Here is a 15666-nt window from a genome sequence, read left to right as displayed (position 1 = left end):
AGTATTCTCACTCTGTTTGGTGTTCGGCTGAGTTCTTTATCTCTTCATTTGATGTTCTAGGGTTTCAGGATTGTTGATTCTCTGTTTGGCTTAGTTTTTTGGTTCTTTGCTGTGGAGGGACGGCGTGGTGCTTCTGCCTAGAGCGCCATCTTGCCAGACTCTTTTGTGATGGATATTTTTGAACATTTTTAACCCTGAGGTGATAAATCATGTTTTGGTTAATGTCTGTACAGTGTAGTTGTTAAATGTCTATTAGTTAAACTTTTATGGGCACTCTGTATTTTAAGGATATGTCTAAGACCCACATAGAGAAATCTGTGGCTTTTAATAAAGATAATTTTAATATACTTCAATCCGTAAATCACACAGTATCTTCTGGGGGAGAGATTGAAAATTCAGAACACACTAGATACATAGCGTCAAATATGGTAGCTACTAGTCAAGTGTGCCTATTTAAATTAATAAAGTAAAATTCATCTGCTCAGTCACACTAGCCACTTTTCAAGTGCTCACTAGCCACACACAGCTGTTGTTGTTGTGTTGTGTGCCGTTGAGTCGATTCCAACTCATAGCGACCCTGTAGTGTATTGAACAGCACAGATACACAATTCCTTCATCACAGAAAGTTCTATTGACAGCATTGCTCTTGATGGCTTATGGACCTCAAGTCAGGTGCCTTAGACTCACTTATAATGAAGTGACCCTTATTATTTCTCACATAGATTGCATCAGACTTCCAACTGTCTAGGATATGGATATACACTAAGTTGGTATCTAACAAAACCAGCCAGGTCATGAGTGAATCTCTCTCTGGTGCCTTCAGGCACAAATGTTCCCAGTTCCAAAAAGGAAACATAATTCCCACCACTTGGACGACACGCAGTTCGTGCGGTTCGACAGCGACACCGCGAATCTGAGGATGGAGCCGCGGGCGCCGTGGATGGAGCAGAAGGAGCCGGAGTATTGGGAGCTGAACACACGGATCGCCAAGGGCGACGCACAGACTTTCCAAAGGAACCTGCGGACCGCGCTCCGCTACTACAACCAGAGCGACACCGGTGAGTGACGCCGGTCAGGGTCGTAGGTCACGGGTCCCCTCGTCCCCACGGAAGGGTCGCCCCGGGTCTCCGGGGCCGAAATTCACCCCTCCGACCCGGGAAGAGCCGCGGGGATTCGTTCTGGTTTCGTTTTCAGTTTAGAACCAAACGGGCTCTGACCAATCACCGTGCTGACCGCGGGGGCGGGGCTGACCGCGGGGGCGGGGCTGACCGCGGGGGTGGGGCTGACTGCCCGACCGGGGTCAGGGTCTCACACTACCCCGCTCATGTACGGCTGCGAAGAGGGCCCCGACCGGTGCCTCCTCCGAGGGTACTATCAGTATGCCTACGATGGTGCGGATTACCTCGCCCTGAACGAGGACCTGAGCTCATGGACTGCAGCGAACACCGCGGCTCAGCTCTCAAAGGGCAAATTCGAGATGGGCCGGGAGGCAGAGCGTTGGAGGGCCTACCTGGAGGGCAGATGCGTGGAGTGGCTGGGCAGATAGCTGGAGAAAGGGAAGAAGACTCTGCAGCGAGTAAGTACGAGGGGCCGCGGCGTGCTTGTTGGTCTCCTTTTGGGCTGGGACTGTTCCCTCAGCCGGTGTCCCACAAAGAGGGTAGGAAAATGCGATCTATGCCTGGATACCCCCCTGCCATGGATCAGGAGAGGGAGAAGTTCAGATCCTGTACCAGAGTGATTTACTCAAAGGGTTCTCCTTTCTCTCAGGGATAATTTTTCTCTCTGAGGATAAAGGGGGAGATGATCCCTGAAGTAACTGATCAGCTATTTCCTTTGACCCTGGGGTGGCCTTGTGAACTACGGGGAACTCTTTCTCTCAGCCGTTGTTCTCTGCACCACACCCAGTATCCAGCTGTTCTGCGTTTCTGCCTTCACCCAGGTCAGGGCCAGAAGTCCCTGATTTTCCGCTCAGAGACCTGGAGCCTCCTAACCAGGGCTGTCTCACCCTGATCCTGGAACGTTCCAAAGAATAGGAAATTATCCCAAACCCCTGGTCCAGGCTGGTGTCTGGATTTTGCCCTTTATCCCCCCACCCAATGTCCTGTGCATTCTCAGATGGTCACATGACCCTAACTCAAGTACTCTGTGAGAGGTATCAAAAAGTTTCTAAATTTTCTGACCCTTTAACTCAGACCCCCCCAAAGACACACATGACCCACCACTCCATCTCTGACCATTTGACCACACTGAGGTGCTGGGCCATGGGCTTCTACCCGATGGAGATCACCCTGACCTGGCAGCGGGACGGGGAGGACCAGACCCAGGACACAGAGCTTGTGGATACCAGGCCAGCAGGGGACGGGACCTTCCAGAAGTGGGCGGCTGTGGTGGTGCCCTCTGGAGAGGAGCAGAGATACATGTGCCGTGTGCAGCATGAAGGGCTGCTGGAGCCCCTCACCCTAAGATGGGGTAAGGAGGGAGACGAGGGCAGAGCCTCTTTTCAGGGAAAGCAGTAGCCCTTCTGGAGACCTCCAACGCGTCAGGGCTCCTCACCTCCCTTCTCTTTCCAGAACTGTCTTCCCAGCCTGATATCATAGGATTTGTTGCTGGCCTGGTTCTCCTTGGAGTTGTGGTGGTTGTTGTGGCTGGAGCAGTGATCTGGAGGAAGAAAAGCTCAGGTAGAGATGAGGGTGGGGTCTGAGTTTTCCTTGTCCCACTGGGGGGTTTCAAGTCCCAGGTAGGAGATTTGCCTTCTCCTGCCTCATTAGGGGAGGTAGTATCCACGTACATGCTGACCCAGTCTGGGACCCTTTGTGCTGACAATTACACTTTTGTAAAGCACATGTGAGAATGAAGGGCAAATCTTTCACCTTAATGGTTCTGGTGATGCAGACCTGATTCCCAATAGTCACAGGTCACAGGGGAAGGTTCTTGCTGAGGACAGACTTCAGGAGGTTGGTCCAGTCCCTGAACATCTTTGCTTGTGTTTCTTTTTCATGCCGTGGGTCTGCAGTCATAGTTCTGGAAGCTTCCCTGGGATCCAGGACTAGCCAGGTCTTCTAGGATCTCGTGGTCCTGTCCCCTCCCCAGTCTCTCACAGAATGCTTTCTTCCCACAGGTGGGTAAGGAGGGAGCTATGCTCAAGCTGCAAGTAAGTGTGGAGGGAGGGAGGCTGATCTTGAGACCCTTGGGATAATGTTCCTGTTCTCCTATTCCTGTTCTCCTATTCTCATCTCCTGTGGGCTCTGACCAGATCCTGTTCTTTTCCAGGCAGCGACAGTGCCCAGGGCTCTGATATGTCTTTCACAGATTCTGAAGGTGAGACCCTGGGGGGCCTGACATGGAGGAGGGATTGGGACAGTGGGAGCACGACTAGGTTATGGGGATTCTTTGGATTTGGACCTTTTGAGCATGTGGTGGGCTATTCAGAATGTCAACACCTCCAGTGACTGACCTGAATTTGTTCGATTACTTTCTTTTGTAGCGTGAGACAGCAGCCTTATGTGGGACTGAGTGATACAGATTTGTTCATGCTATGCTTTGTAATTCAAGAACCCCTGACTTCTCATTCTGCAATGGGCCTCTGACTGTGTCTGCGTTCCTTTTAGCAAAATGTGAGGATGTGGGGGAAACTAGCCCACTTCTGCCAACCAGATCCCCTTCCCCACCCACACTGATCATGATCGACATTCCCTGCTCCAGCAGAAGTGGGGCTGGAAGGTCTCCATCCCTGAAGTAACTTCCTGTTGCTCTGAGCTGCAATTTCTCACTTCTGTATTGAAAATGAGAATCTGAGAAAGAGTTTGATTATTCAGATTTTTGCCATGAAGTGGGGTTGATCGGTTAATTAAAGGGGACGAAAATTCTGAAAATTTAAGAGAGAAAATAAATGAAAACCTGAGAATGTTCCCAGAATGCACGTTTACTGTGCTGAGTCTGTGATAGGCAGGGTCAGGAGAAGGCGGTGGAGGAGCCGAGTGTGGACAGAGCCTTTGCCCAGTCAGTGCTCAGGACAGTGTGGGCTTTGATGTGGTTACTCCTTGGCTGGGTCATCTTCGCATCTCTGTTGTCCTTGTCCCTTCAGTAGAACTTTGTCCTGCTAGGACCTGTGGTCACAAGGACACAGACATTGCCTGGGCGTTGTCTTATCCCTATTGCTGTGGGCAGTGAGGGCATTGTGTGGCCAGGTCATCCTGTTCTCAGGCCTAAGCCTGGTCCTTGGCCCGCATCATTTGTGTGATTATTTTTTGTGTGTTTATTTGTTTAGAGGATTATACCTGTTCTTGTATGTGAGTTCTGGGTCATTTGCTCTGGGTGTCCCTTGTCTCTGACAGCTGCAGGAGTCATTTTGTCAATGTCCCACAAGGCCCAGGGCAGCCCCTGCACATGGGAGTCTCTGGTAACGAAAGATGAATTTTCAGACTCATCCAGATCCTGCCCTCTTTCTAGGACTGTTTTGTGGATGAATCTTTTCATCTTTTCTTTGACCTTTTTTAGAGAGTAGGAATCAAATAGTTATTCATCTTAGATAAATTTCTGTTTTGTTTCCATCCTTTTCAGCTCACCCACCCCACTCTCCCTGCCCTTAGCTCTGTAATCCTAGTGCTGGCTCCAGTCTGTTCCAAATTCATGGATTCATCAAGCAGAGACTAATTTAAATTCGCAGTTGGTTGTAAAATAATACCCGTCAGCCAAGGATGGTTCTTTCATGAAAATGGAAATGAAATTGTGTGCTGTAGTGTGCAGAAGGGTGGATGTGGGTGATGGGATGGGCTAGAAGGAGGGAGGAGACAACAGTTCTTGTGAGAAAGTCCAGGTGGCATTAATGTCAGTGTGAGTGGATGTTGTGTTACAGCTACCACAAAACAGCCTTTGGTCTGAGGCTGCATTAATAAAGACACTATCTCTAGAATAAGGAAGTGCTCTATACTACATTGATCATTCTACTGACATTTGTTGAGTGACACGCTATTTTTGCATCTGGGAAGCACCAGTGAAGTAAAAACAAAAAGTGTGGCCTTGTGGAGCATATGTTTGTGCAGAGAGAGAGACAAACTACAGACTATAAGCATAGTGTATTATTTTCCTTGTTGCTGTAACAAGTTACCGCAGGCTTGTTGTTAGCTTCCATCCAGTTGGTTCTGACTCCTAGCAACCGTTTGTACAACAGAGCTATTAGAAATGCATGGCCCCTGGACACCTTTTATACTCAGTACTGAAATCATTCCTGAGGTTCACCCTTCAGCCAAAGATTAGAGAAGCCCATAAAACAAAACAAGCCTAAATGGGCACACCAGCCCAGGGGAAAGGGCAGCAAGGCAGGAGGTCACAGGAAAGCTGGTCATGTGGAACCCAAAGTCGAGAAGGAGAGAGTGTTGACATGTAGGGTTGGTAATCAATGTCACAAAACAATATGTGTATTAATTGTTTAATGAGAAACTAATTTGCTCTGTAAACCTTCGTCTAAAGTACAGTAAACAACAAAACAAAACAAAAAGGAAATGCAAGTGGGTAGCAGTTGGAAATACCAGTCTGGACATTAGTAGAAATATTGGTTAGAGAAATAGATCTGGGAGGTGACACCGTATAAATAATATTTAAAGCCTTGAGAATGGCTAAGACTTCCAAGAGTGTGATTACCTATGGAAGAAACAGGAACAAGAACTGAACCCTGGACCCTCCAGCGCTAAGCCATCTGATCAGACCACATGCCAAAAGCCGACTACAGATCTCTGGCAGAAGGCGGAGCAAGATCAGGCAGTCTCAAACTTTCTATGCAAAGAGTCACCTGGAAATCTCATTAAGATTTAGAAGGTCAGAGTAGAGCATTTGATTCTGTGTTTATAACAAGATTGGTGCTGATGCTGCTGGTCTTCAGATCACACTTTTAGTAGTAAGAATGTAGACCAGGGATTCCCACATGGCTCTGCATCAGCCTCACCTGGAGAGTGTGTTAGTAAGTGGTTTCTGGGCTCTGGACCCGGTATTCTGAGATGATCTATCTGATGAGAGGTCTGAGTGTATTGTAACTAGTCCCACAAGCACTCCTGGTGCTCATCCAGATTTGGAACCACTGAGGTCAGTGATCGGAGTAGTACCCGGGGTAATGAGGGGTCTTAAAACCACACTTAAGTGGGTTTTCTTCCTAGGAAAGAAAAAGGAGGACAAATATCAGTTATGAGATGTGATGTTGGAAGATACATGTCATTTCTGTACCATGAGGTGTAGCCAGGTGGAAGATTTAGGAAGTGGCTCACAGCTCAGCAGAAAGAAACTCTGAATGCTTGCTCTGAAAACCTGCCACACTGATTTCTCATTTACTTCTTGGTGCAAACAACAGAATCTAAATTTGTATAATTTAAACACAAAGCAATTTATATGTGTGATATTGGGACTTATTTCATTTTGAGGAAAGCTACAGAACGAGGCTTGAAGCTACACAGCCAGGAAGAAAATCCACAGTCCTTCTCTTGTTTGGGTTTCATATAGAAACTGTGGCTTCTGCAACGTCAGATGCTTCTGCCAACACCACCGACACCCCCGATGCTGGACATCGGGCCCTGTGGCCAGGACAATTCTCACTGCTGCTTCTTGCAACTGGATGTCACTACTGCCACTCACACTGCCCTTGCCAAAGTGCATTCTGCACAGTCCCAGCTTCTCTGTGTCACCATGTCCTGAGTCAGAGTCCAGCATGTGGGCATCTGACTGGTGGGGCCTCAGCCCCATGCCCATGTCCAACTGCAAGAATGTTTGGGAAAGTGAGTTTTCCTCTTTTATGAAGGGGGTGGTTTCTGCCTCCTACCAAGACTTTTTAAGTGTGGAATTCTCCTAAGGTAGGAAGAGAGTTCACATGCTGGGGTAGAGGAAATGGGGGCTGGAGAAAGAATGACAAGTATCAATTCCTAGAGCAAGAGTAGATCTTTATCCAGGATGTTACAGGCACTCGGATTTGGTTGGATGAACAAGTGACTGGTAAATAACATCTTTCCACTTATTCCCCCGAGAGTCTGTTATGGAGTCCAGCTTCGTCCACGTCAGTTAATAGTCACAAATACATGGAGTGGCATCATGGGCTGGTGAAATGATTACTCAAAATGTCTTCTTCCTGGCTTTGCCTCTTAATAGGACTGAAAACCCAGGTCTTTAAGACTTTAGAGGATCTGTGTATGCACCAACGTTTTATATTAGATTTTTATATTTCATTGTACTTGCACACTTTTCTGAGAGGATCTGTAACATTTATGTTTCCATGAGATCCATGCAAAAGACTAAAGAAAACCATCCTAGCGTACACATCATACCACTCAAAGATTTTTTAAATATAGTTCATTCATGAAAGTTAAATATGACACCAAAGGCACTAGTTACATCATAGCACCATTATTCATAATAACCAAAGGAGAAAAACAACCCAAATTCCCATCAAGAGATGAATGGATAAACGATATGTAGCGTATCTATGCAATAGAGTTTATTCATCCATAAAAGGGAATGAAGTGCTGATACATGCTACAGTGTGGATGAACCTTGAAAACATATGGTAAGTGAAAGAAGCCAGTCACAAAAGTCTGCATATTGATTCCATTTCTGAAATTCAAGAATAGGCAAATCCCTAGAGATAGAAAGTAGATTTGTGGTCGCCTAGGGTTAGGGGTTTTGGAAGTGAATGCGGCATGACTATTAATGGGTATGAATTTCTTTTTGGGGTCAAGAAGACGTTCTAAAATTAATTTTGGCAATGATCGCACAACTCTGTGAATATACTAAAAACCATTGACTGGTACACTTTAAAGGAGTGAATGTATGGTATGTAAATTATATCTCAATAAAGTTGTTATAAAAACACATCTCCAAAGACAAAGCATTGGAACTGGTTGGGACATTTTTGGATATTTTGTAATATAGACAATAAAATGTGTTGGTGAATATTTGTACACACTGCTTACTAAAGCATGCAAATACATTGTGCTTCCTGAGCCACACTCTATGTTGATCTGTCTGTGAAGTACATAGATGAATTCATGGATATGCTATAAGGATAAATTATAATTTGCTTCAATCCCAAAGTCACACAAATATTCTTAGATGAAGTGAACCCCGTAACTTGCCTGCTTTGTGAAGCCGGCTGAAGGTCAGTTTGATATAAGTGGCCAAAGGGTAATTATTAAAATGGAAGATAGTGGAAAAAAAAAAAAGATAATGAAACAAAACTGCCTATAAGTGAACCCCTATCTGAAGCCTTCAGTCATCAGTTTTGTGTCCTTGACAGTTTCCATTGTTTGTCCTTGAGATCTGTGGGATAAGTTTCTTTCTAGAAGCCCATGGGGAAGCATACTCTGGGGGAGAAGCCTAAGGTAAGAGAGTGAGAAGAGAAGAGTCCAGCTCAGGGAGCAAGATTCTAGAAAAGGAAGAAGAGTGGGCTGAGAGTGAGGTTCCTTTTCTCTGTCTCTCTCTGTTACTTTGTGTGTGTCAGCCAGCCCTTGGGAAGACAGCAGCTAAGAGTGTCCTGTGGCAGATGAGGGTGCTCAGGGAAAGTTCCCAGCGTCTCCAGGTTTGGTTCTCAGGATGTGAGCACTGAGGGCAGTATTTGGGATTCGGAAGACGACAAAGAGGGTGTGGGGGGCGGCAGAGTGGGAACAAGCACAGGGGAGTCCATCGAAGCGGGGCTTTTTCATACGTTTCACTTTTCCTTTGCAATCTCTTCCAGCTTGTTCTGCCTGCAGACGGATGATACTGTTCAATGTCGGTTTTCATTGGGTATCTGGTTCTATAGAAGTTAATCCGAGTTAGTTTACTTCCACCAAAGAGCCGAAAGGGAACCAGCATTTTCGCGGTGACCTGAACCCTCCTCCTGCTCCTTTGGGAGGTCCTGGCCCTGCTGTACTCGGCGTGACGCGGGGTCGGGAGCGAAAACTGCCTTTGCGGAGGGAGGAGAGGATCATCCTGGTTGCGGGCGTGGGACTTCACTCCCTTTGGATTTCTGCCTTCCTCCCCCTTCCTTACCTTTCTTCCCCGTTGGTCACCTACACCCAGTGGACCCCCGTACCGAGGGGAGAGCCCCCAGTGTTTGTACTTTGTTTCAGTTTAAATTTGAGCCATGCTGACACCTGTTTGGGCCAATGACCCTCTTAAAGACGAAGGGGGCGGGCAGACCGCGGGCGGGGCCGGAGTCTCACCCATCCCTCCCCGCGGGCGCCATCAGCTGCTGGGGAGGGAACCCCCAAGTCTCCTGCTTGGTGTCAGCGCTCCGCTGGCCACGGGTGGATTCCAGCTTCCTGAGAGCGGATTCCAGGTTCCTGACGGGGACCTGCGCTCCTTTCCTGTGGCAGGACAGAGGAGGGACAGGCGGCCGGTCCGAGGTGGTGGAGCCTCCAGGCCCCAGGGAGGCCGGGTGCGTGGACTCTCCTCCACAGATCCCTGGAGAACCAGAGGAGATGCTGCTGGGCACAGGGAGCGAGGGCGTGGGGCAGCCTCCCCGGACTCCCTTCAGGCGCGGACTGTGTCCCCCGGTGGTGTCCCTAAGGACGAGAGGGAGGATGGAACCCATCTAACAACCCTCCCCCCAGTTCATGGCGTTCTGATGGGGAGGCTGAGAGTCTTGAGTCTCTGGATCCTTCACCCTGCCCAGGGCTTTCTGGGACATTTAGGAACCATGAAGCTTAGGGTGGGAAAATAGGAAAAAAAGAAAAAAAAAAGGTTAAAGGAAATAAGTGAACAGCAGTTTCTTAGGAACCCAGCATGGATATCAAGTTCTCTCCAAATTTGTTCCTGTCAGACTTTGACCTAAACCTCTGTCCCAGGCCTGCTGCTCTCCTGACCCTGCTTTTACCTGTGAGGGACTAAAAGCCCCTCTCCCTGCTACTGACGCCTGAAGCCCCCAACATGTGTGGGCCAGAACCTGTTTTAAAATAGCATTTCCTTACAGACTCCTATGGATTAAGCTAATATTTGATTTTCTCATTTCCCATTGCCAACTGTCCTGTCCATTCCATGGTGGTTAATGTGCCTCCCTTTAATGGATAATGGGAAAACAATCAAAGACTGAATTGTCTTTGACCCTTTTTCAAGGATTCACCATTAGCACATGTGACCAACCACTTCATCTCTGATCATGAGGCCACACTTAGGTGCTGGGCCCTGGGCTTTTACCCAGTGAAGATCACGCTGACCTGGAGCAGGACAGGGAAGACCAGACTCAGGACATGAAGCTTGTGGCGACCAGGCCTTCAGGGGATGGTACCTTCCAGAAATGGGTGGCTGTAGTGGTGCCGTCTGGAAAGGAGCAGAGATACAGGTGCTGTGTGCAGCATGAGGGACTGCCTGAGCCCCTCACACTGAGATGGGGTAAGGAGGGCCCTTTCTCAGGGAAAGCAGGGGGGCTTTCTGGGTATCTACAACATGGTCATGGCTGAGGCCTGGGGGTCAAGTCCTCTCACCTTCCCTTCTCTTCCTAGAGCCCTCTTCTCAGCCCACCATCCCCATCGTGGGCATCCTTGCCCGCCTGGTTCTCCTTGGAGCTGTGGTAGTTAAAGCTCTGGTGGATGGAGTTGTGATCTGGAGGAAGGGCTGAGGTAGTGAGGGGATGGGAGCTTGTGTCACCATTGCTTCATGTGTGAGTCTCCAACCCAGGTGGTTGAATTGCCCATCACCTGCCTGTTTCTGCTGAGTTAGAAATAATGACCCCCAGATGTGCAGGATAATCTGGGAAGGGGCCTGGCTAGCAGGTGGGCAGGGCCTCAGCCTGGATAAGGGCCGTCTGCATGGAGCCTGTCAGGTGGGTTAGGTGGGACGGGTGTGGGGCAAGGAGGATGCTGGGAAGTAGAAGCTGAAGTGCAGACTGGGAAACTTCAGGATAGAGGCAGAGGCTGGAGGCCAGGCAAGGTCAGGCCCCATTGTACCAGGCAGGCCAGTCCTATGGCCATTTCTGAGTGGCAGGTGCTGGGTTTGGGCTCATAGTTCTCCCCATGCTCCTTAGGATTCTGAGCAGCAGGGCCAGGAGGGACCCTGACAGGGGAAGCACTAAAAGATGAGGATCGAGCCTCCTCTGTTATAGGTGGAAAATGTAGACATGAAGCTGATTTCCTGAAACCATGTCCTCTTTTAAAATTGAGGTGGAGATATTTTAATTTATTAAATTTACAAAGCCATCTATTCTATGATTTCTTAATAGAGTGGGTCACTCCTACAATTGGCCTAATTAGACGTATATCATAACCTATACAGAGAGTATGAAAGGGCTATGGAGTCTTTGTTTGGGTCCAGGTTTTGATTTTCTTCTGTCTGGCTCTTTATTTTATTGTTTCATTTTATTTTGTTTTTGTTAAAAAGAAACCTCTTTGTGGAAAATACCAAAAAATGTACCAAAAAAAAAAATATAATCACCTACTATGACTCGATGTATGTATATGAAGTTTTTTTCTACATTAAAAAACCTACTTTACACAATAAAAATAATTCTGAAATATTAGAATTAAACTGCAAATGCAGTTTTTTACACTACCTTTCCCCTATCATGTTTTATGCTTCTAAATTGATTTTAGTCACCTCATTCTATTTCATTGAATGGAATTTAGCATGGAATATTTATTGACTTTTTAATGTTGAATATGTATATATATGTATATATTTAATTCCTTTTTTATATTAATCACACTGAGGTGACCAATTGTGCTTAAATTCCTTTTTTTGCAAATGTGTTGACCATGTATGCAGTAGTGAAATTACTAGGTAAAAAGTTATAAGCATTTGTACATCTTCTGGTATACTGATACATTGGCCATCCTCTTTTCTAGGGTAACTTTTTGGATTTGGATTTATAAGACTGCCTACCTCACTCAACATAGAAACACGACTAGCCTCCTTATGTTACAAACAAGAAAGCCAGAAAGGAGTAAAGGTAGATTTGCCAATGTTGTGCCGTTTTTTTTAGACTCTGGGGTTTCTCTTGTTTTGTTGTTAGTTTTGTTTCATTTATTTGAGACCATATTCATACCTTAAAAAAAGTTTCTATCCCTATCTTTTGACCAATTTCAGTTGACATGTTTATCTTTTCTAATTGTTTTGTAAGCATACATTATGTTTATCCAAAGTGAAAAGATGTTTATTATTCTGTAATAATACCTTGTTTTTGTGGGGAATGATCAGAGAACACTGAAGGGTACTGTAATTTTATTTGGGGGATAAAATAGAAACCAACATGTGTTGAACACTCACTATGTGTCAGGAACTTTGCTGATGACTTCGTGTGCATTGTTTTACTTAAATCATGAGACAAGTCAAGTTATTGATCCTATTTATGGATGAAGAAACTGAAGCTTGGAATGGTTCATTGACTTGTCTGTGATCAGACAGCTAGAAAGCAGCAAATACACTGGTAAGAGCTACTGAAATGACAAGACCAGATCCCTGACTCACCAGGGACTGAAAAAGAAAAAAAAACCGTAACCTTCCCCAGCCTCCCCTCAGGGAGACCAGGTATGCACTGGAGACCTCTGGACCTCCTACCTAGTGCTGGAGTCACTGGGCTGAGATTCTGGAACAAGGGTCATCAAAAGAAAACATCTGTAGTTTTCATTCATCCTGGGCCTTTCCCCCAGAGGCAGATCTTGTCCTCAGAGCAGCTCCGGAGTGTCCTGAAAGGAGAAAGTTGTCCTCATTTCAGGGACCTGGAAATACCATCATAGGGGAGTTAGGAGCCTCTGAGAGCGAAGAGCTAAGTGTCCTGATGGCCGGAGGAGACCATCAGGTGAGTCTCCTCATAAAAGCTGTAAAACTCAGGGAGAGCTCTGCCTCATCTCCGCCTCAGAACTTTCATCAGGGGATTATTAAATGTGGAAACCACTCAGGATTATTTCCCCACTGCCTCATTCAAAGTCTGGCTTCTCTCAGTAGGTACTAGGGGCTTGGGGCCAATAAACACCCAAGATCATAATCTCCAGCAATAATCCCTGGAGAGAAAAATAAAGTCTCCATTTTATTACAGAGGGAAGTATTCCATAGTCAATGACTGGGGAAAGACATGTGCAGCTTTGGTGATTTCTCCTCCATCATGTTATCTAATGGAGTCTCACACACATGCAAAGGTTAATGTTCATGTAAAAAAAAAAACAAAACTAAATACCAAAGAGAATTCTTCAATACTTTTTGGTATTTCTGAACATAAGAAAAAGTTGACACAGTCGATATACACAAAATAAAGCAAGAAGAGTACAAACCTAGGGCATTTTAGCATTTCAGTAACATGCTGCTAATGCAAAAATCTAGTTAGAATATTTGACATATATATATATTGGTGTTTCTCTGTGCATTTTGTTTTTTTATTGTACTTTAGATGCAGGTTTACAGAGCAAATAGTTTCTCATTAAACAGTTAGTACACATACAGTTTTGTCACATTGGTTAACAACCCCATGACATGTCAACACTCTCCTTTCTCAACCTTGGGATCCCTATTACCAGCTTTCCTGTCCCCTCCTGCCTTCTAATCCTTGTCCCTGGGCTGTTGTGCCCCATTAGTCTCGTTTTGTTATATGGGGTTGTCTAATCTTTGGCTGAAGAGTGAACCTCGGGAGTGACTTCGTTACTGAGCTAAAAGGGTGTCTGGGGTGTTTCTCCAGTCTCTGTCAGGCCAGTAAGTCTGGTCTTCTTTTGTCAGTTAGACTTTTGTTCTACATTTTTCTCCAGCTCTGTCTGGGACCCTCTGTTGTGATCCCTGTCAGAGCTGACTAATATATTTTTTTATCTTGCTAGCAAGTAATTTATATGCCCAGCAAAATAAAGAAAACATAAAAGTATAGTTATTCTTTCACACAATTGGAAAACTAATCCACACGGAACTATATATTTTAATTCAATATGTTTGTTATATATTTGTTTTAAAATTTATAACACATACTACTTTATTCCTTTTGGAATTAGAGTAGTCAGTTAGTAGATCTAATATATTTGGAAGCCAATATAAACAGCTTGTAAATTCTCTGAAGGGAAAGAGAGGTAGGAAATAGTGAAATCAAACTTTTCCACTTTTTTATTATTACATGAAAATCATTATTAGAATAATTCTGGGCAACAAAAGCTAATGTTCTGCATGTAAAGAATTGTTGATCTGTTCAACCAGGGTTTTAAATAAGAAGATGATTTTATGCTCTATCTTAGTTATCTAGTGGTGCTATAACAGAAATGCGACAAGTGGATGGCTTTTAACAAAGAGACATTTACCCTGTCACAGTCTAGTTGGCTACAAGTCCAAATTCAAGGCATCAGTTCCAGGGGAAGCCTTTCTGCCTCTGTCGGCCTTGGAGGAAGATCCTTGTGATGCATCAGTCTTCACTTGGTCTGGGAGCATCTCATCATAGGAACCTCAGGTCCAAAGGACCTGCTCTGCTCCTGGCACTGCTTTCTTGGTGGTATGAGGTCCCCATGTCTCTCTGCTCGCTTCTCTCTTTTATATCTCAAAAGAGATTGGCTTAAGACACTATCTAATCTTGCAGACCTCATCAGTATAACTGCCAGTAGTCCATCTTATTACATCATAGTGATAGCATTTACAACACATAGGGAAATCATATCAGATGATAAAATGGTAGACAATCACACAATACTGAGAATCATGACCTAGCCAAGCTGACAGATGTTTTTGCAGGACACCATTCAATCCATGACATGCTCCTTCCATACATTCCTTTTTCAACCTCAAAAATGAAATCTCAATTAATTTACATATTCCTCAAAAAAGTTCTGCCACTATTTCTTGCCTTTTAATAGGCCAAGATTTCTAGTTTTCAATTGCATTGCTATAAATAGAAATTCTTATTTCATGATTGTAGTGGGTTGAAGGGTGTCCCCCCAAAAGCTATGTCCACCCAGAAACTCAGAATGTGTCTCTATTTTGGAATAAGGGCCTTTGCAGATATAACTAAGGTATCCAATGACTAGTGTCCTTATGAGAGACAAAAGAGGAGAATACTGAGACACAGGGGAGAAGGTCATGTGAAGACAGAGGCAGAGATGGCAGTAATGCTGCCACAAGCCAAGCAATGCCTGTAGCCACCAGAACCTGGAAGAGGCAAGGGAGGACTCTCCCCTAGAGCCTTAGGAGAGAGTATAGCCCAGCCTGCAACTTGATTCCAGACTCCTGGCCTCCAGATCTGTAAGAATCAATTTCTGTAGTTTTAAGCCACCAAGTTTGTGGTAATTTGTTACAACAACCCTGGGAAAGTAATAAAATGACCTTATAAATTTTGTTTTAAATATATATATATATATATATATTCTACTATTTGTTGCTTTTTGGTTTACAGAATTTTTGGATCAATTTCTGTGTTTTGATGTGGAGGATCCCAGGCACAGCCCTGGGACACCAGTCCAACCTCCCTCTTGCCCTCCGGATATTAATCCCATGTCACCCCTGATTGCCACCCCTCCAACTCAGGTACCCAGAGTGAATTCCAGGTCCTGCTCTGCCCTTGCCTGCCCACCTTTCCCATAGCTAATTGGTTATGGGCCCAAAAGAGAAAAGCTGAAAGAAGGTGATGGTTACTTACCTAAGGAGAGAGAATGATGGTGGAGAGGCCAAGAAGGGCCAGAGTTGTGTGTGTGCTCATTTCTCTCTCAAACTGCACTCAACCCTAGCGGGGCTACTGGAGACCCATCAAACACAGCCAAG

General features: G+C 45.5%; 2 pseudogenes across 1 annotated transcript; both read left to right on the top strand.

Moving 5' to 3' along the window:
* The first annotated feature begins 904 nt into the window (after nt 1-904).
* On the top strand, nt 905-5248 carry LOC101346692 (HLA class I histocompatibility antigen, A-25 alpha chain-like; annotated as a pseudogene). Its single transcript, XR_002825720.1, has 6 exons — nt 905-1058; nt 1305-1576; nt 2193-2469; nt 2571-2678; nt 3119-3151; nt 3271-5248. The product of XR_002825720.1 is annotated as an HLA class I histocompatibility antigen, A-25 alpha chain-like (transcript).
* Nucleotides 5249-6694: 1446 nt separating this feature from the next.
* LOC101346432 (HLA class I histocompatibility antigen, A-80 alpha chain-like) lies at nt 6695-10573 on the top strand (annotated as a pseudogene).
* Nucleotides 10574-15666: the final 5093 nt, after the last annotated feature.

Source organism: Trichechus manatus, unplaced genomic scaffold (genome assembly GCF_000243295.1).
Source record: "Trichechus manatus latirostris isolate Lorelei unplaced genomic scaffold, TriManLat1.0 scaffold00180, whole genome shotgun sequence".
In the NCBI taxonomy this organism is placed as follows: Eukaryota; Metazoa; Chordata; class Mammalia; order Sirenia; family Trichechidae; genus Trichechus; species Trichechus manatus.
The sequence above is the reverse complement of the archived record's forward strand: the minus strand, read 5'-3'. Positions and strand labels throughout refer to the sequence as shown.